At 25.9% G+C, this 22,020-nt stretch overlaps 2 non-coding genes across 2 annotated transcripts; both read right to left on the reverse strand.

Annotated features, from left to right (window-relative positions):
* Positions 1 to 8,297: 8,297 nt before the first annotated feature.
* LOC145837305 (U1 spliceosomal RNA) lies at positions 8,298 to 8,461 on the reverse strand. Its single transcript, XR_014369944.1, has one exon. It is a non-coding gene; the product is annotated as a U1 spliceosomal RNA (small nuclear RNA).
* A 902-nt stretch (positions 8,462 to 9,363) lies between these two features.
* Positions 9,364 to 9,528, reverse strand: LOC145837375 (U1 spliceosomal RNA). Its single transcript, XR_014370008.1, has one exon. It is a non-coding gene; the product is annotated as a U1 spliceosomal RNA (small nuclear RNA).
* Between the last annotated feature and the right edge of the window lie 12,492 nt (positions 9,529 to 22,020).

The following is a 22,020-nucleotide window of genomic DNA, read 5'->3' on the forward strand; positions in this document are numbered from 1 at the left end:
TAATTCCTAACAGAACTTTGTAAAACCGAAACTACTTATATGTTTAAATAAATATTAGAATAAAAGTAAATATTTAAGAAAAAAAAACAAATTCAGTTAGTAAAACAATTAAAGAGATAAGTAAAACAATATAATTTAACATCAAAAATAATTTGAACACTCAAAAACTAATAAAAATTGCAAAAAGTGCGACTTTTAAGGTAAACTATAAAAACAATTTGAAAGTATAAAAATCAAACCTAGTGTATAAAAAAAAAGATATTTTTATAATAATTTAAGAAGCAGCATTTTAAATGCTAAATTGAAGTTAATAACATTTGTAATAGTTAAAAAAGAAAACAGTAAAAAAAGAAAGTGAAAAATAATTAGTGATAGTCCAAATAAATGCCCTCCTAATTCTATTATTCGAAAGCCATTCATAGTTAAAAAAAAATTTTTATTAAAATAAAACTAAAGAAAATTAAAAAATTGAAAATAGAGAAGTTAATAAATTAGAACAATCTTTAATAACAGTTGAACATTTAACGAAAAAAAAGAATATATACAAAAGAATGTAATCTTAAGAAAAAGCTTTTAAAAAGTTACAAGAAGAAAATAGAAATATAAACTTAAAGTTTAAAAAAAATCTTTTAATAAAAAAAAGGGTTGTGTTTTGTGTCTTGTGCTTTATTTACAATTTTTTTTATATATACTAGATTTGATTTTTAAACACTCAAATTGTTTTTATAGTTTACCTTAAAAATCGCACTTATTGCAATTTTTATTCTTTTTTTGAGTGTTCAATTTATATTTGATGTTTTATTATATTGTTTTACTTAACTCTTTAATTTTTTTACTAACTGAATTTAATTTTTTTTTATATAAGAAATTTCAACCAACAGTGTTTATGAAAAACAATAAAAGAATGATAGTACAAATTTAAAAGCTTAACATTTTTTAATCAGTTTTACAGTCTTTTACATAAAAAACATCGTCTCTACAGTTCATTGAATTTGCTATATTATTTTGTAAATTGCACCTAAAAAAGTTAGTAATTAGATTTAAGCTAGGGAATTTATATACCTAAAGTAAGTAGTAGTAAACAAATAAGTAAAGTTTTGTCAGATATCACACTTTATTTATAAGAAAATACTATAAAAGACTGTTATAGTTTTGCCAATTAATTTTTAATTTTTTTTATTTGTATATATGTTGATTAAATAAAGTATGTACTACAGACTATAGAGTTTAAGTTTTAAATATAAGTTATTTTCATAAAATTTTGTACTAGACTGTATCAACTTAAAAACTATTATTTTATTAATAGGCAAAATCCAGTTTTAAAACTGATTATTTAAGTAATCTTATAAAATTTAAACTCTATTAGTTAACGTTTTAAAATTTAATTTAAAATTTACTTATATAAAATTTCTAATTTACATGCGATAAACATCTTTAACTTAATTTCCGATAACTTAAGTTGTAATTCTTATCTGCATGTTTTCAATTAATTAGTTACAAACGTTTTATGTTTTTTATAAATATTAAGTTGCATAGAAATTGCGTTTAAGTAATATAAAATATTATAAACTGTACAATATAATATTGTTCATTAACATTTATTAACAAATAAAAAAAACATTTGTATTTGGAATAAAAAATACGGTGAACATTTCTTAATTTTTTTTTTAATATTTTGAATTGAAAATAAACAATATTGTATAATGGTAATAACAAATTTAAACGGTAAAGAGCACAATTGTTACCAATAACAGAGCACAATATCATAACAATTTAAAGAATTTGTATAGTACTTATTATGTTGAAATTTTATAATCGAGGCCGCTAAGCAAACAACTTCAATTTGATCGATATGATATGTTATGTTACTTATCAACGTATATAATAGATAACACCTTATAGATTTAAATATTAACTTAATAATTATATTTATAGTATCATTATTAATATTGATAACTTAATATCAAGTAGTGTATAATTTTCGTAAGTAGTTATAAATTTATTAAAAGCTTATAGCATTGGCTATTTAAAACCTAATCATAACTTTTAAAAAGTTAAATAGCTCAAAAGGTTAATAAAATTTTATATATGTAAAAAATAAAGATGTTAAACATTTTATTAATTTTCGGTAATACAACATGACACAAAAGAGTTTGTATTTGTATGTTCTTAAAATTTTACAAAATTGTACTAGAAATTCTATTAATGGTATAAAATGATGTTTAAAAGCATCATCTCTAATAAATAACATTTTTATTTCAAATTTCAAAATTATGCTTTAAAGTTCTAAAAAATATAGTTCACAAAGAAACTAGTTAATATAAAGTAATGATCATACCAGTTAGATCATCAGACCACAAGCACTTGGTAGACTGAAACCCGGTCACAGTCTACCAAGTGATTGTGGTTTGATGATCGAATTGGTATAATCAAGCATTTATGTGAAACAAAGCTCACCTTACGGCACAAGATTTTCCGGACTTTTTCTGCTGGCTTCGCCAAGTTGTCTCTTGAATAGAAACTAGTTATTTTTAAAGCTAAAATTTGAAAACTTACTTCTGTACTTAAGTATATTGTAAAAACCTTTGACATAAAAAATTATATAAAAGAAAACACAACTAAAAAAATTGAATAATAGCAATTTCCACAATGCTTTTTACTATTTTTTTAATGAAAACTGTCGAAGATGCAGTTGGATTAAATCAGGGGTCGGCAAGCAATTGGTTCTCTTGGGCCAAATTTAAAGTTTCAAAATGTTACAAATTAAAAAATATTTTAGTTTTAGTAAATAGCTTTTGATTTCTTTCAAATTTTTCTTTGCAAATTTCTGTATAATTATAAAATAATTATAAAAGAAACTTTTTTAATCACTTGTCAAAGCAAAGACCTAAACTAATAAAGAATTGACATGTTAGTAAAACACTGTAATGTTTGAACAGTATTTGTACACATAAAAGCCTTTATACTTAATAACATTACTTATTGCATTGTCAAACTTCTGGATCTAAGAAAATTTTAAATCCAGCACGTAAGCTTTTGTATACACTCCAAAACGTTGTTGTTTGAAAGGAAAAGCAAAATATAAACTTTAAAGTTAAACTGCTAGAACTACTATCTGTCCTTTTTCACATATTTAAGCTTAAACAGTGAAGAAAATAAATGGTTTTAAACGATATCCAGGAACATAAAAACAGAACTAATAAAAATACTGTTTTTTTTCGTAAAAGTCAATTTAAAAATAGTTTTGTTTAGCGGGCAAAATTTACATGCTCGCGGGCCGGAGCATTTCTCTTTCGCGGGCCGCATTCCATTTAAATAAAAAACATGCTCTCGGGCCGCAGTTTGCCGACCCCTGGATTAAATGGTTTAAAATAAAAATAGAATATGGTAGCTTTCACTTTTAATACACAGTTTTTATAAAAATCTTATCATGTGACATATTAAATAGAAAATTACTTTAAAAAATTTCTTAATCTAAGTTTTTATAACTAATAAAAAGTAAGATTTAATTGACTGTGGTGTGATTGTGGTTGAAATCGTACGAAATCATTCCATATAACAAGCAAAAAAACTAAATAACAACTCTAAAAACATCACATAAAAAGTTTAATTTGAAGTACAGTTCTTTATTCTTAAGTCGTTTTATAAAGGACAGAAAAAATAGAATTTTAGTAAGTGTCAGTTGTTCCTACATATGAGGTTTGTTTTAGATTGATAATTGAAGGTGGGGGAATTATTTAAATGGTATTTTATCCAAAAAGAAATAGATTAAGCGAGTTATTTTCGACTCGGTTGGATTTTGACTCGGGTTGGTTTTGTTCGGGTGGATTTTGACTCGGGTAGATTTTGACCGGGTAGATTTTGACCGGGTAGATTTTGATCTGACGGATTTCGATTGGGTGGTTTTAGATCGGGTGGACTTTAAAAGCTGGTGGATTTTGATAGTATACCCTAATTAATACCTACAAACACTTTTTTTAGTTTTTAGTATATCGCTAAAATAAGTTTTCTAAAATAATAATTCAAGAAAAATTTAAAAATCTTTTATAAAAAACACTATTTTCCAAAACCAAAAGAAGCGTTTGGAGGCATTAGTTAGACCTACATACGCAATTATTTTTTTTTCTCCAATGTACAAAAATTTTTGAGTAGTGGGCCTTTAAACATTTTTTTAACAATTTGAATTAGCGGAATTTTAGTTGTCCGAAAATGAACTTTAAACTGTTATTTTAATAATTTTTTTAATACAAAAACCCTGGCAGGTTTGAGTTTCTCTTTATAAGTGTTATTATGTTAAACTATGATTTATGATATTTAAGAAAATACTTAAGTTTTGTGATATACGTAGTAAACTTCAAGCAGAACTAATAAGTGGTATCTAAAATTATAATTATTAGTTTTTTAGTCTATTAACAAAACTAAGTTAAATATGTATTTGCATAAAAAGTTAATAAACGGTCATTAGTTTTATTTCTAATTCTAGCTAAAAAAATTAACCAGATTATGAAAAGTAAACAATATGTACTAAAATTTGTTTGAAAAAACTACTTGCTTTTAAAACTTGCTGATGTATTATGATGATAACTTTTCTAAATATTATTTTATCTTTTTCTTTTAATTTCAAGTAGCTTTATAGTTTATTGTATTTATATATATTTTTAAGTATAATGAGCTACAACTTGTTTTTTAAAATACTTTTGAATTTTTAACATTTTTGAAGTTTAAAACTGCAACATAACTAAAAAGTTAAAATTTATCGTAAATTAAACAAATATGAAAAACAAATAAATTTTTGTTAAAAGAACAATTTCGACGTCACTGTTTTCTTTTGTCAAAGAACACGTCATAATTAATCCAATTCCATGTGCTTTGAAATACACTAGTAAAGAATTTTATACAAACCCTAACCCTTACCCTCGGACGATGATTTTTTTTTTCTTATTAGTTTTTTTGTTTTTATTATTTTATTTTAGTTATGTTTGTATTTTTTTTTACTATTACTGTTACCTCTAACTCTTACTTTCTGTCGATAACTTTTGTTTAAGATATATTTTTATTTATTTAATTTTCTTAATTTGTTTTTAATAATAACTTAAACTAGTCTTTTTTAATCATTATTTTTACTATTATTTTTATCCCTAGCTCTTACCCTCGGTGTTACTTTTTTTTTCTTTTTTTTTATATTGTTTTTTTTTTACTCTCGTGCAAAAATGGACCTTCGTGCAAAAGTGACCCTCCTTGCAAAAATGTCCCTTCGTTTATTTTTGACCCTTCGTGCAAAAGTTTTTTCGTGCATATTCAACCAGTTCCTACGCTTATAGCTATTTTGAATCGCAATTTATATACTAAATAAAGTATGGAAATAAAAACTATATTGTAAGTTTACTTTTAATAGTTTATTAATAAATGAATAAAAAGTGAAACATATAATTTAAATACGCTTCTAGTTTGCTTGTAAGTTCTTCTATCTGTATAAAACCAAACAAGGTTAAGTATTTAAGAATATCTCTTGAACTATGAAGTTAATTAGATTTATCAAGAACACAATGTTTTCAAAAATTATAGACTACAATAAGTACATACATGTATAGGTAGACCTCTTGGTCATATTAGTTACTCACTGTTTTTTATTTCAATATTTTGAAGTGTAAAAAATCAAGCATTATAATTTTTGCCTTTTTAAAATAAAAGTTATATAGTTACAAAAATTGTAAAAAAAAACAAAGTAAATAAAGTAAAGTAATACACTTGACTTAGATTAACAAAAAAAAAACGGTATTGAAATTGTTAAAAATAACTTAAAGTAATAAAGTCAGACGTACTAATTTGTTGTAATATCAAAAATAAGATGTCATAATTAAATACAGTAGACTACCGCTTAAGTACGCACTTTTTTTGGTACGCATCACGCCTTAAGTACGCACTTATCAAGAAAGGTAGAATGGCCAACCTGCTGAGTTAGCCTAAGACTTTCACAAATTTCAAATTAGGGTGAGTAATCCTGAGTAGTCTAAGTGGCCAATTGTGACAGTCCTGTTGCTAAATGTTAATAAACAAAATACTTATATAGTGGCTGAAGAAAACTGAAAAAATTAATGATATTTTAGCTGTAATGCTATTAAATTAATAAATCTAGATGACAAAGCTAAAAAAACCTACAAATACAACATAGTTAAGTCATAACTTAATTTAAATGTACAAACATTGATGTTTTCAAAATGTTTGGTAAACACAATGTAGTTTGGTACTTTACTTCTAACAAAACAAAATATGGCTTAATATTCTTTTTTATACCATTGACTGACATTGACTTTCTATATTAATAGTATGTATTAATTATGTAGAAACTTTTTATAGACAAAATAATGTTTTTTAAATCTAATAAAAAGTTTTGCAGATTAGAATTATGTATTAAATGTTATTTAAAATAAAAAGACTTGTTTATTTGGCTTAATTATTTGGTGGCTAGTTTTAAGAAAGAAAACAAACAACTAAAGTTTATATTATACTATGTCTTTAAAAAGTACGCACTACCCGTGCTAAGTACGCACTTTTTGGTCGGGTTCAATTTGCGTACTTAAGCGGTAGTGTACTGTATATAATATATTTATTAAAAAAAAGAATCAAGCTACATACCACAAATGTAAGTTAGTAAAACTCATAAATACTTAATTAAAACTGTATTTTTGATAATTTATTTTAAGCTTTTATTTGATAACTATAATATAATTATTTGGGAACGGGTCAAAATCGCACGAGGGGACTAAGTTGCACTAAGAAAATATTGCACGAAGGGTCAACTTTGCACGAAGATAGTTATGCACAAAGACAAGTTTGCACGAGGGGACAAAGTTGCACGAAGAAAATTTTGCACCAAGGGTAAATATTGCACGAGTTAAAATTTTGCACGGAAGGTCATTTTGAACGAGTTTAAAAAAACAAAACAAAAAGCTAAAAGATAAATTAATAAAAAAAGAAAATTAAAGTTACTGAGCGAGGGTAAGGGTTACGGGTGACATTGATAGTAAAAATAACTAATAAAAATTATTGTTAAAAAAAACAAGAAAAGTGAATAAATAAAAATAAATAATAAACTATTTAAAAAAGTTACCGACCGAGAATTAGGGTTAGAGGTAACAGTGATATTAAAATAAATAAGAATTTAAAATTAGTAAAAAAAAAAAAAAAAATTCCACCCGTGCAAAAAAGTCTTTGTGAAATTTTGACAGCTACCCAATTATTTTAGCTTAAAGCTGATTTTACGTTAAGACTTAATATTGTAACTTGTTTTAAATCAAACAGTTCAAAATTCTTGACTTAAATGTCTTTAACAAGATTGTTATCTATTCTTTATTTTAACAGTTTATTATTAAGAAAACAATGCTTCACTTCAATATTTGCATATAGGAGATCCTCAGTTGTTGTAAACAAATCTGAAAAAATTTTTGAACAAAATAAATGGAAGTAAAACTAAATTAAAAACAATTTTTTTCTTGTCTATATTACCAACAATTTTCTTAAAAGCGTAACATAAGCATTAAATTTTTACTCAAGTTTAGTATCTTTAAGTTTTAATTTTGTTGTTTAACGATTAGTTCAATATTTTATTTAGAATATTATTCAAAAAAATTTTCAGGTTTGTTTACAACAACTTAGGATCTCCTATATGCAAATATAGGAGTTAAATATTGTTTTGTTAGTAATAAACTGTTAAAATAAATAATCAGTGAAGATGTAACGCCACTGCGTTTAAATAAAAAAGGGCGCTAGAGAGTTTTCTCAAATTATGGACTTTTTATCTCTTTGTTTACTTCTCGAACTGCTTTAGCATGACGGGCAGTCTAGTTTTTATCTTGTATTAACAACATATCGTTTTAAAAGATTGTGTTCGCCTCGTACTTCTTGTACGAAGGCGACTGTTTTTTATATTAACTTGTGAATTGGAGTAGCTTATTTGTATATTTTGTTACCATGTTATCGCAGTTTATATTCATTTTAATACAGTTTTGTGTTTCTAGACTCGATTTCTTTATATACAATTAGTTAGCATTCTAACAATCTAACTATTTAATTAAACTAAGCTTAAAAGATAGTCTAAGTTTAGTTCGCAATTCATTAAGTCGGCTTAGCTAAATAACTTAGCTAAGTCATATCTAAACATTTAAATAACATCACCGATAATATTTATAACGCTCACGAAGTCAGATAATAACCAGCATTGCGTAAATATAAGTATTAACATCATTCGGTTGATTGTTAAAAAGACTTAGTAAATTTGTAGAATTTTTATTATTAAGAGGGGACTGCGCGAACGCAAGTTCCCCGTGGGAGAAATTGTACGGCCGAGTTGTTCACATTTGGAACAATCGCAGAGGTCAGTCTCATCAATGTGCAATGATGAAACCTCACCCTGAGTCAACAGCCTGCCTGATCGCTGTTAAGACTCCCGTCAGGTAAGTTTAACTTTGCAGTCATCAGCTGCTACCCAACCAATAGCCACGAATTCATGATTAGAAGCAGAGCTGTTATGACGTCACAATATGAGTGATTGAGAAAAAGAGAAAACTAGCTTATGAAATAAGTTTTAAATATTTAAACGGTAGTAATTATCAATTTATTAATAAATGTTGAACTTTATTTAATTTTAGTTTTAGCTTTATTTTATAGACCACAACTTTCTAGTTTTGTTTCTTGATTTAGAATTCTTTAAACACTTTTTTTGTCAACTAACAAAGTTTTAAAAAATTTACTAACTTAACAACTTTTTTTGTACATTTATAAAGCTTTTGTATCGCCATTCTTAAATATTTTGAATAAACTTGTATACTAAAAATTAATTTCTTTAAAAGTGTTTTCATAAAAGTTTTCTAATTCTTTTATTTACAAAAATAAAATATGATATGTGAGTAATTGTAATTTTTAAATACCTATTCAGCTGTACTGTCTTTAACTTGCTATACAAAGATAGTCTTAAAAATTTAATTGAATTAGTAACAAAAAATAAGTAAAGTACTTTTTGTGTTATTTTCTAATTTTTTTAGATTGAAACATAGTAAATACAGTTATATTAAAAATTTAGCTTTTTTACTGGATTTTTAGCAACTACATTTTATTTTACATGTTTATTTTACAATAACAAATAAACAGAATATACTCAATTATATAATAAACAACAGTTATATACATCTGTATCATAAATGAGATAAAAATATTTCATATATGAAACAGCTGTATAAAAATGTTGTTTATTGTACAACTAAATATATAGCTCCAGTCTTACTTGTCGAGCATCTTTGAACGAAACTTAAAAATAAAACTATAAATATAAACAGAACATATATACGGGCACATGATACTGATTGTTCGGGGAGAGCGCGAAAGCATCTTCCCTAAGTGAAAAATGACACGGCCGACTTACTCAATTTTGAGTAATCGCAGAGGTCAGTGTTCATCAGAGTGCAATGATGATACCTCGCCCTGGGTCAACAGGCTGCCTGATCGCTGTTAAGACTCCCGTCAGGTTAGTTTAACTAGACAGTGGAACAGTTTATTACCAACTCAAACACAACAGTATACTACTTATGCGTACACTGCTGTGACGTCAAAATACGAGAAAACATTGAAAAAAAAAAAGCAGAAAAATGTTTTAGCATTGCATGGACCTGTTTTTCCAAGTTATTCATATTTTGTGTTTTGCAGTTGTTTGTGTCTTGTCTGCCAAAAGCAATAAGGTTTTTAACTACACTTAACACGGATCTTGACTTCTTATACTTAAATTTTATTGCAGTTTTGGACATTTTTTTCTTTTCAATACTTTAGGACTTTTTATCGGTAATTTAAAACTTGTGTGTAGCTTTGTTCATACTATTGGTTGTATATATTTTAAAAAACAGTTTTTTAAAATACATTAATGTATTATTTTAGTTTTTATGGTTAATTTTCTGCTTTTATCTAATTTAATTGAAACTACTGTTTTTCTTTACTTTTCAAAAATTAAATGAACATTTTTTTGATAATCAAAATAGTTCTAAAACTTTGTCGTTCAAATAAATATTTAGACTTTTTATGAGTAACTTATGACTTATATGTTGTTTTTTCTGACTATGGGCATCCTCACTTATCAAAATAAATACTTTATGGATAAAATTTTAATTCTATTAAAAAAATTTAACATAAATTGTGATTCTTTTTTATTATGTTCTAAATATTTTTTAATAGCACAATCACATAGTAAGACATTACATAGCATGACTTAAATATTTTTGAGAAACTTTTCGATTATGTGTAATGTGGGAGCCGATCATTTCTAACCCGCAATCATTTCTAACCCGTTCACTTCTAACCCGACCATTTCTAACTCGATCACTTCTAACCCGATCATTTCTAACCCGAACACTTCTAACCCGATCACTTCTAACCCGATCATTTCTAACCCGATTGTTTCTAACTCGATCATTTCAAACCCGATCATTTCTAACCCGACCATTTCTAACAAGATCATTTCTAACCTGATTTAACCTAATCATTTTTAACCCGATCACTTCTAACCCAATCGTTTCTAACCCATTCTACTTGTTTAGTTTATTTTTACTTTTTAATCTGGATTTCATGCAAAAACAAACTAGTCTTAATAAATTTATTAAAATATTTGTTTTTATTAACTTTTAGTTTCTTTAAAGCATTATGATTTTAATGTGTTACGTAAAAACAATATTAGTATAAATTTTAATTTTACTGTTAACTTAACATAAGTTTAATTTATTTTTATTACCTCATTTTTTAATATTTCATCCTACACATAATTTCAATTTTTCATTATTTCTTTTTTTTTTGTTCTTAAAAGTTTTTTATACTATTTTTTGTAGGAGTTTGAAGTAAGTAGTTATAACTATATTTAAATTCGATCCTAAATAATTCACTTGACTAAATAATTTCAACATAAGCAAATTTTAAAAAGTAAATCTTTACAATTGTAATATTAAGATACAAAAACCTTTATATTACGATCTAAAACAACATTCTATGTCTGTAGTAAATTTTGTATTATTGCTGACTAATGTATTAACGTTTTATAGTAGGTTAGTTTTAAGTTTCATTTTTATAACTTTTACAAATTGTTATACAACTTGCATAGGTCTATTAAGATATCGGATTTCAAACAAACACTAGGAGTAATTAAATACTTTTGTTATAAAAAGTAAAAAAAAACACGATTTTTAGATATAACCTAGATATGGAAAAAGTTTCGTCATATAACAAACTGCAAAAGTATGTTACGTCGATTGACCGTCTTGATTTCATATCATTATAAATTCCTACTTAGTCCTAGAGCAAAAAAAGGTTACTAAGAATTAAACAGACATGTTCATTTGTATAACAAGTCCAAGGTTAATCAAATCTCGCCCAGATAATCTTCTTAAAAACCTTTACTTAAATCTATCTAATATACAAAATGTTTTAACTAACGACTCAAGTTACTTTAGTCGATAAAATTTTCTTTAAAATTTATTTTATTATAAACAGTTGAAATAACGTAAGTAAAAATGAAATAAGTACTGAAAAAAACATTTTAAAATAGAGTAATAAATTAATTAAAGTTAAATTAAGTATAACTAAGAGTAGAAGTTTATAAAAAAACTCCTTCAAGTTCTTTGTTTCCTTTAATCAACTATTTATTCAGACGATTATTACACGCAACATATTTACTTTTTATTCATTACAGTAAAGCCAGCTTGAAGTCTATAGACTTATTCTCGGTGTTTTTTCGCTTCTCTAAGTTTCTATAAATGTCATGACTTTTTTCTTCGTTATAAATTTAAACTTATATTAGAGTTTCACAATACAAACAAATTTAGTTACTTTATTATAAGATTTTTAATTATATAAATAAATCAAATAACTTATACTTATATTTCATATTTAACTATCGCTAGTAATCTAAAGTTTTTGTGTTTTTGGAAACCTGTTAAACAATAACTTCTAAACGATATCAAGAAATTTTTCGAACTAGTTTCTACTATTAATCGTGTGAAACTTTTTTTGCAATTTTAAATTTTGAACACTTTTAAATTTTCATAATAAATGTAAGTTTATTTTGCTTTGTTTACATACATCATATTTTGAAAGAAAGAAAGCAAAATAATAAGTTTTCGACACTAAACTTTTATAGTTAAGTTTATTATATAATATATCTAATTAAAGGTTTAAAGATAATTTACCAATGGCTAAAAGAAAGAAATTAAACTTAAGTTTTAGTAAATGACAGGTTCTAAATATTAAAAAAACGTCTACCTCTAGTTTTGATTTATTAAACAGTACTTGCTTTCGTTTTAAGAACTTAGAATTTAAAAATAATAATTTTAAATGAAACCACCACACTAATTACGATTACTAATTTTTATTAGCTGTATTATTTCTAGTTTCATATACTGTTATTAATATTCTTAAAAAGTTGTATTTCATATAAATTCGCCCTAAATTTGAATGCAATTTGCCAATCTGGTCTCCATACTTGAAAAATATATATTAACTATATAGAAGTATATATTTATCTTCAAAAAAAAGACGGAGTAGTCTTTTACGGCTGCAATACTCATTATATTTCTTACATTGACGACTATCACAAAACTTTATAATTAATCTTTAGAATTCAAAAGACTTATACTTTTCCTAGTGCTTTTTAAAACTAGTTGTCTACAACTAATTACAATCCACAATTGAACCTTATTAAAATAATTAATTACAACGAAAATAAATCAAATAATTCATGCAGTTATAATTATTTTTCAGTCTAAATGTGGAATTAGCTTTCAAACAAAACTAATTTTTGCAAAAAAATTGAACAACTTTGATTTAAGTTTACTTGATTAAGATAAAATACTTTATACTAGAAACTATCAGTAATTTAAAAAGCTTTTAAACTTATAAACCGTTGATTTTATATGTAGAATTTGGTTCATTCTATTGTGTGATTTTATTAGCGGCGCCTTTTCTTTGTAAATAATAAATCGTTTTTCAAAATTTTCGATAGATATTTGTTTGAATGTATTCTCAATGTGCTTTGGACTTTAAAGTTTAAGTTTAGTGGTTAGTCAATGCACTTAAGTTTTTGATTTTTTTTACAATTGTCTGTACCTTAATTCTAATAATGTTTATTTTAATTGTATCGACTATGCTTTGGCAAAGCGACAAAAATAATTGATAAAAAAAAATACAATACCAAACGGTTGCACAAATGTACAGAGCCTAACTCTAAATGTCAGGATGTGTATATCCGGATGATGTTTGAAGAAGAATAAATTTATTCATGAACTTTTATAGTTTGTTTGAATTCTGACATTCTAGTAAGTTCTAAATGAATTTTACGAAAGTAACCATGAACCTTGTTTTAATGAAGAAGGGCGTGATTCAGACTATTTTGCTGATTGCTGCACTAAAATCATTGAAATAGTTTATTAAATCGTCTCAATATGTGTTGCTGAATTTTTAAGATAAGGTCTTTTGTTGAAAAGAAGTTGGAAGTTAATTCTAATTTTAAAGTTTGTGCAGCTGTGTTTGGTTTTATTGAACCTAACTGATCAATGAAAGAACTGATGTTTAACTTGCTTATTAGCGAGTTAAAACCAAATTTGTTAAAACCTTCTCCTTCAAATCATAAATAAGTCAATTAGTATTATAGTCAATTAGTGTTGGTTTCTTTTGCCGTTAATCTATAACTATTGGATAAAACTGTAGTTTTTGATTTTCAGTTATATAAGTTTTCGTCTCTTTGTTAAGTGTCAATCAGTTTAAGTGGTCCATATTTTGATGCCTGGGTCTAACGTAGGATACAAACTTCCAAAAGCAATAGATATCAAAAACTAAACTTTAACAAAATCTATCAGAAAATTAAGTTTTATTTTAAACAAAACAAACTAAATTTCATTAAAAAAACAACTTTGATAAAATTATTGGGTTTTTTTAACAAACCCTTATTTTAGAACAATAATAAACAAACATACTAATACAGATTGGGTTTATAATTGTCGGCTTAGATTGGGTTAAAAACGATTAGGTTAGAAATGATAGGGTTAGGTATGATCGAGTTAGAAATGATCGGGTAAAATATGATCAGTTTAGAATTTATTTTTTACAAATGATCGGTTTAGAAGTGATCGGGTTAGAAGTGATCGGGATAGAAGTGATCGAGTTAAAAGTGATCGGGTTAGAAGTGATCAGGTAAGAAGTGATCGGGTTAGAAGTGATCAGGTTAGAAGTGATCGGGTTAGAAGTGATCGGGTTAGAAGTGATCGGGTTAGAATTGATCGAGTTAAAAGTGATCGGGTTAGAAGTAATCGGGTTAGAAGAAATCGGGTTAGAAATGACCGGGGTAGAAGTGATCGGGTTAGAAATGATCGTCTTAGAAATGATAGTAAACCGTGTAAAGTGTACCCTTTACTTTTCAAAAAATATATAGACTTATTTTTTATTAGCAAAAATTAACTAGTTATTAGAAAATATCAGTTTTCTTTAAACTTTAAGATAAATTTTAGTTTTATAGAAAAAAAAATTGTTGTAAAAGTTATTAATATCTTTTATGGTTACATGATACACATAATAAGGGGATCATTTATAACATTCATTTCTAACCTGCTATCATTTCTAACCCGTTCACTTCTAACCCGATCACTTCTAACCCGATCATTTCTAACCCGATCATTTCTAACCCGATCACTTCTAACCCGATCACTTATAACCCGATCACTTCTAACCCGATCACTTCTAACCCGATCATTTCTAACCCGATCACTTCTAACCCGATCACTTCTAACCCGAACACTTCTAACCCGAACACTTCTAACCCGATCACTTCTAACCCAATCACTTCTAACCCGATTACTTCTAACCCGATCACTTCTAACTCGATTACTTCTAACCCGATCTCTTCTAACCTGATCATATCTAACCCGATCACTTATAACCCGATCACTTCTAACCCGATCATTTCAAACAAGATCATTTCTAACCCGATTATTTTTAACCCAATTTAGCCCAATCATTTCTAACCCGATCATTTCTAACCCGATCACTTCTAACCTGATCATTTCTAACCCATTTTACTTGTTTTTTTAATTTTTTAATCTAGATTTTATTCTAAAACAAACTAGTCTTAATAAAATTCTTAAAGTTTTTTTTATTAGTTTCTTAACATTATGATTTTAATGTGTTACGTAAAAATTTAGTTATTATAGCACTGTTAGTATAACTTTAATTTTAGTATTAGCTTAACAAAGGTTTAATTTATTTTTTTCACCTTATTTTCTGATATTTCATTCTACAATAAATTTAAAAAATTTTTTCATTATTTCATATTTTTTTGTTCTTTCAATCTTCTTTAACAGACGTTTCTCGTTAATAATATACAATTCACTAAATTGTTTACTTTATAATATTTTGAAAAATTTTTCGTAGGATTTTAAAGTAAGCCCTTATAACTATATCTAAGTTGGATCTTATAATATATTCACGTGACTATAATAATTTTAACATAAGCAAATTTACAAAAGTTAACCTTTGCAATAGTATTCAGATACAAAAACTTTTATACTATGGTCAGAAAACTACATTGTAAGTCTGTTGTAAATGTTGTATTATTGCTGACTTGTGTATTAACGTTTATAGTAGGTTAGATTTAAGTTTCATTTTACTAACTTTTACAAATTGTTATACAACTTGCATAGGCCTATTAAGATAATGGAATTCAAACAAACACTAGGAGAAATTAAATCCTTTTATTATTTAAGTAAAAAAGCCTGATTTTTAGTTATAACCTAGATATTAAAACCGTTATGTCATATAACAAACCGCAAAAGTATGTTACGTCGATTAAACGTCTTGATTTCACATCAATAATTAATTCCTACTTAGTCCTAGAGCAAAAAAGTAACTAACAATTAAACAGACATGTTTATTTGTATAACAAGTCCGAGGTCAATTAAATCTCGCCCAGGTAATCTTCTTTACACCCTTCACTTAAATATATATAATATACAAAATGTTTTAATTACAACTTAAATTAGTACTTTAGTTGACAAAAATTTTATTAAAATTTAGTTTGTTATTAACAGTTGAAATAACGTAAGTAAAAACAAAATAAATACTGAAAAAATATTTTTAAATAGAGTAATAAATTAATTATAGTTAAATTAAGTATAACTAGGAGCAGAAGTTTATAAAAACTACATCAAGTTATTTTTGTTTCCTTCAATCAACTATTTATTCAGACAATTATTACACGTATTTACTTTTTATTCATTGCAGTAAAGCCAGCTTGAAGTCTATTGACTTTATTCTCAGTGTTTTTTTGCACCTCTAAATTTCTATAAAAGTCATAAGTTTTTTTTTCATTATAAATTAAAACCTATACTACAGTTTTACAACACAAAGCTATTTTATTAAAAGTTTTTAAAATAGATAAATTTATCAAGTAACTTATGCTTATGTTTCATATTTAATTATCGCTAAATAAACTTAAGTTTTTGTGTTTTTGGAAACCTGTGAAACAATAACTTCTAAAAGATATCAAGAAATTGTTTAAAGAAGTATCTATTATTAATCGTGAGAAACCGCTTTAGCAATTTTAAATTTTGAAAACTTTTAAATTTCATGATAAATGTAAATTTGTTTTGCTCTATATACCTCATATTTTGAAAAAAAAAAAAAAAAAAATCATAAGTTTTCGGCACTTAATTTTTATACTTAAGTTTATTATATAATATGTCTTATTTAATCTCTAAATATAATTTACCATTGGCTAAAAGAAAGAAAATTAGAATTAAGTTCTAGTAAATTACGGGTTCAAAATGTTTAAAAACATCTACCTCTACTTTTCACTTATTGTACAGTGTACATTTTCGTTTTAAGAACTTAAAATTTTATAATGATAATTTCAAATGAAACGACCATATTAAATACGATAACTAAATTTTATTTAGTGTATTATTTCAAGCTTCATAGATACTGATATTATTATTCTTAAAAAGTTGTATTTCATATAAATTCGCCCTAAATTTGCCAATCTGGTCTCTATACTTAAAAAATGTATATTAATTGTAAAAAATATAGAATATCTTCAAAAAAAAGTAAATAATAGTCTTTAACCGCTGCAATATTCATTATTTTTCTTACAATCCAGCTATCAAAACTTAATATTTAATCTTTAGAAAACAGAAGACTTATATTTTTCCTAATTCTTTTTTAAAACGAATTAACTACAGTTAATTAATAATCCATTGTTAAACTTTTTTAAAATAATTATTACCACGAAAATAAACCATTATAAACCATTGATATAATATGTAGAATTTGGTTCATTCTATAGTTTGATTTTATTAGTAGCGGCTTTCCTCTTTAAATAATAAAAGGTTTTTCAATATTTTCGATAGATATTTATTTTAACCTGTATTCCTAATGTGCTTTGGAATTTAAATTTAGTGGTTAGTCAATGCACTTAAATTTTTTGTTTTTTTTACAATTGTCTGTACCTTAGTTTCAATAATGTTTATTTTAATTGTATCGATTGTGGTTTGCCAAAGCGACAAAAATAATTTATAAAAAAACAATGAAATACCAAACGGTTAAACAAATGTAAAGAACCTAACTCTAAAAGTCAAGATGTGTATATTCGGTTGATTTTTGAACAAGAATAAGTTTTATTCATGAACTTTTGTAGTTTGTTTGAATTCTGACATTCTAGTATGTTCTAAAAGAATTTTATAAAAGTATCTATGTAACTTCTTTCAATGAAGAAGTGCGTAGATCAGACTATTTTGTTGATTGCTGCACTAAATCGTTGAAATAATTTACTAAATTGTCTCAACATGTGTTGCTGAATTTTTAAGAGAATTTTTTTTGTTGAAAAGAAATAGGAATTTAACTCTAAATTGAAAGATTGTGCAACTGTGTTTGGTTTTATTGGAGCTCACTGATCGATGAAAGAATTGATGTTAAACTTGCTTATTGTGGAGTCAAAACCAAATGTTTTAAAATCCTTTTCCTTCAAATCATAAATAAGTCAACTAGTATTATACTAAAGTATAAATGTTTTTTGCTGCTAATCTATAAATATTAGATAATACTATAGTTTTTGAATAAGGTATATAAATTTGCGTCTCTTTCTTAAGTGTCATTCTTAGTCACTTCATCATGGCTTAGCTTTGATGCCTAGATCAAGCGTAGAATAAAAAACTTCCAACAGCAATGAATATCAAAAATTAAATTTTAACAAAAGCTGTCTGAACATTAAATTTAAATTTATACAAAACTAACTAAAATTTATTAAAAAACAACTTTGTTGAGGTTAACTTGTTTTTAAAACAAACCCTAATTTTGAAACAATAATAAACAAACATTATAATACAGATCGGGTTAATAATTGTCGGGTCAGATCGGGTTAGAAATGATCGGGTTAGATATGATCAGGTTAGAAATGATCGGGTTAGAAATGATTGGGTTAGAAATGATCAGGTTAAGTCGGGTTAGAAATGATCTGGTTAGAAATGATCTTGTTAGAAATGACCGGGTTAGAAGTGAACGGGTTAGAAATGATCGGGTTAGAAGTGATCGGGTTAGAAATTATCGGGTTAGAAATTATCGGGTTAGAAGTGAACGGGTTAGAAGTGATCGGGTTAGAAGTAATCGAGTTAGAAGTGATTGGGTTATAAGTGATCGGGTTAGAAGTGATCGGGTTAGAAGTGATCGGGTTAGAAATGATCGGGTTAGAAATGATCGGGTTAGAAGTGATCAGGTTAGAAGTGATCGGGTTAGAAGTGATCGGGTTAGAAATGATCGGGTTAGAAGTGATCGGGGTAGAAGTAATCGGGTTAGAAATGATAGCGAGTTAGAAATGATAGTAAACCCATAATAAGACTTAAGAAGTTTTAACTATAACAAATGTAAAGTTTTGTAAACAATTATAAGTAAGTTTTACAGAGCTAAAATATAGAAATTTAATTTCATCTCAAAAAGAATCTATATAATGAAATATATACTACAATTTTATAAATTTTCAATTTAGATATTCAAAATCTATCATAAATTTTACAAGTTTGTAATACGTTTTAATTTAAGTTCTTGAATTATCATACACAGTAGACTACCGCTTAAGTACGCACTTTTTTTGGTACGCACCCCGCCTTAAGTACGCACTTATCCAGAAAGACAAAATTGAGAATTCATTCTCATTTCAGCATTGAAAACCCTAAGAAGTTCCCTCATATTATCTCATATGTTGACTTTGGTGGTGCGACTTTACCTTTATCATTAGACTTGTTCCATAGAGTCATTTTCTGACGCTTTTCATCCATGTTTCTAAATTTCTCTTAATTTTTCTAACATTTCTTAATTATTTTTTATTCAAAAACTTTCAGAACATTTGCAAAGGAAAGGCTAATATTAATGTGACATAATATTAAACTACTTAACCACAACAACTAGTTACTAATTTTATAAAGTCAAAATAAACATATAAAAAGAAACAACAGCAACAAAAAAGTAAAGTTAAAAAAAAATTAATGAGCATCTTATTATTATGCACTTATACTATAAATGTTTCTACTGATATAAACTTTCTTAAAAAAACAGTCCTGAAACGTTTTTCTTTCAAAAAAAAATTAAACACTTTTTAGCTAATGGAAAATTAAAATAAATGTATTACTTTTTTATTTTATTTAAATTAAAAAGACTTGTTTATTTTGCTTAATTATTTGGTGGCTAGTTGTAAGAAAGAAAACAAACAACTAAATTTCATAATATACTATGTCGTCAAAAAGTACGCACTACCCGTGCTAAGTACGCACTTTTTGGTTTGGTTCAATTTGCGTACTTAAGCGGTAGACTACTGTAATAAATTTAAACTTTTTGTGTCTATTTCTATGGTCTTTTTGTTCAAATAGCTTTGTTTTGGTTTAGATATAAATAAAGTTTTAAAAACTTAAAAGCTTTCAACATTGTTATTTTTTGCTTCTGAAACTACATAGTTTTAATATTTTAGTGTTTTAATTTAAAACAAAATAAAAACAAATTAGCATTTCTGAGTTTTTAGCTTTAAGCATATATATAAATACAATTTTTTCTGCTTAACTGTTTATGAGTTGTGTAATTTTTCAATTATTTTAAACTAAGTGTCTTTTCTTATGATCGTATGATATTATATATAGCTCAAAAAATAAAAAAAAACTATAATGTGTAGCTTAATAACCGAAAATTCTTTCTCTTCACCAGGTTTATTGACCATAATTAATATCATTTTGGTTTTCATTTCTTATTTATTTTTGTTGAGAATAATTGTGTGTTAAATGAATTATTTTAGAATAAAGACTATGAATATCTTTTACATTTAGAAAAATGTTATGGACAAGTTTTAATTACTTTAATATTAATTCTTCTTGTTAAATTTGACCATATTTTCTAATGATAAAAACAGTTAACAATAGAAACAATGAAGACATGCTTTTTAATGATTAAAATGTTTTTCAAGTTTACTAAATTTATTTAACTTTACTAAATTTATCCAATTTAAACGTTGACTTTATCTTCTATTCTTTGAGTTATAATAATATTTTTTTGTTCTAAAGAAAGTACATTTGTTTTTTTAAAATGTCGTTGTAAACATTTTCTATCCGGCTCGAATCGGTCGATCTACTAGAATTTAATTTTTCTCTGGCCGGACTTGTTAAGCAACAGTTTTAGCGGGACAAGTAATAAAAAAATTATCATAAAATCTAAAGAGAGCTATTTAAAAGCTAAACTGCAACAAAATAATAAAACATAAATAATAATAAAAAGTACCAATTTGTACTGAAACCGAAATTATACGCCCATTTAAAAACATTTTTTATTAAAAAGCTCTGTTTTATTTTGTTTCCACAAGGTTTAAAATTGTAAAGCTAAAAAGATACGACACGTGCCCGCGAGTAGTGCGTTTAAATGTAAAACAAACTTTACACAGTTCAAAACAATAAAAGTTAAAAAAGAAATTCCTATATGATTTCAGCTTGTCAAAGTATTTATTACGTCATAATACAAATTTTTATTGTAGTAGTTTATAATGTTTACAATTATTATTTTATAATACAAGTTTCTGCAAATAACGGTTATCACGACGACAATCAAGTTACATAGATTTCCATGTTCTCATTTTTATAAATTTTAGCAGATATATATTTCGAGTAGCTATCTAAACTGCTAAAGCGTACAAAATTGCACGAGGGAACAATATTGCACCAAGATACTTTTGCACGAGGGGATAAATTGCACGAAGATACTTTTGCACGAAGGGTAATTTTTGCGCGAGGACACTTTTGCACGAGCAGACGATTTTGCACGGATATATTTTTGAACGGGTTATTATTTTTTAATTTTAATTTTTTTTTTTATTAGTTGTTATTTTTATTTTCATTCTTACTATCACTGTTACCCCTAACCCTTACCCTCTGTCAGTAACTTTTTTTTTTACTTAATTATTTTATAGTATTTTTTTCTGTTTATTTTATTTTTTTCTTATTTTTTTTTACGTGCAAAAATGTAACTCGTGCAAAATCGTCTTCGTGCAATTTTGTTCCCTCGTGCAATTTTGGCGTTGTGCAAATTTGGCTTCGTGAAATTTAGACCCGTTCCCATATATTTTATGTGGTATAATTGATCGAGGTGTTTTCACATTTACCTTCAAAAACACTTTTTTTTACTATTTCAGTTTATTTTCGTATAGAATTGTGGTAAATGAATTGATTTATTTCTACCGCCTTGTATACTTAATGCTCTAAAATAATTAACTTACCGTATGGTTGCTGAAATATGTTTAAATAAACAAATTATACAAAATACATTTCGTTGAAATTTATATGTTTTGTACCCGGTTCTTTTTTAAGTTTTAAGATAGTTTTTCAGCACATATAATAAATGTTTTCTATTTGATCAATATTCACATTTATGTAATCAACAAACTTTGTTTTTACGTATATGCATATGATTTTTGTTAAATAG

The sequence above is a fragment of the Thalia democratica genome, chromosome 5 (genome assembly GCF_965202585.1).
Source record: "Thalia democratica chromosome 5, ktThaDemo2.hap1.1, whole genome shotgun sequence".
Taxonomy (NCBI): Eukaryota; Metazoa; Chordata; class Thaliacea; order Salpida; family Salpidae; genus Thalia; species Thalia democratica.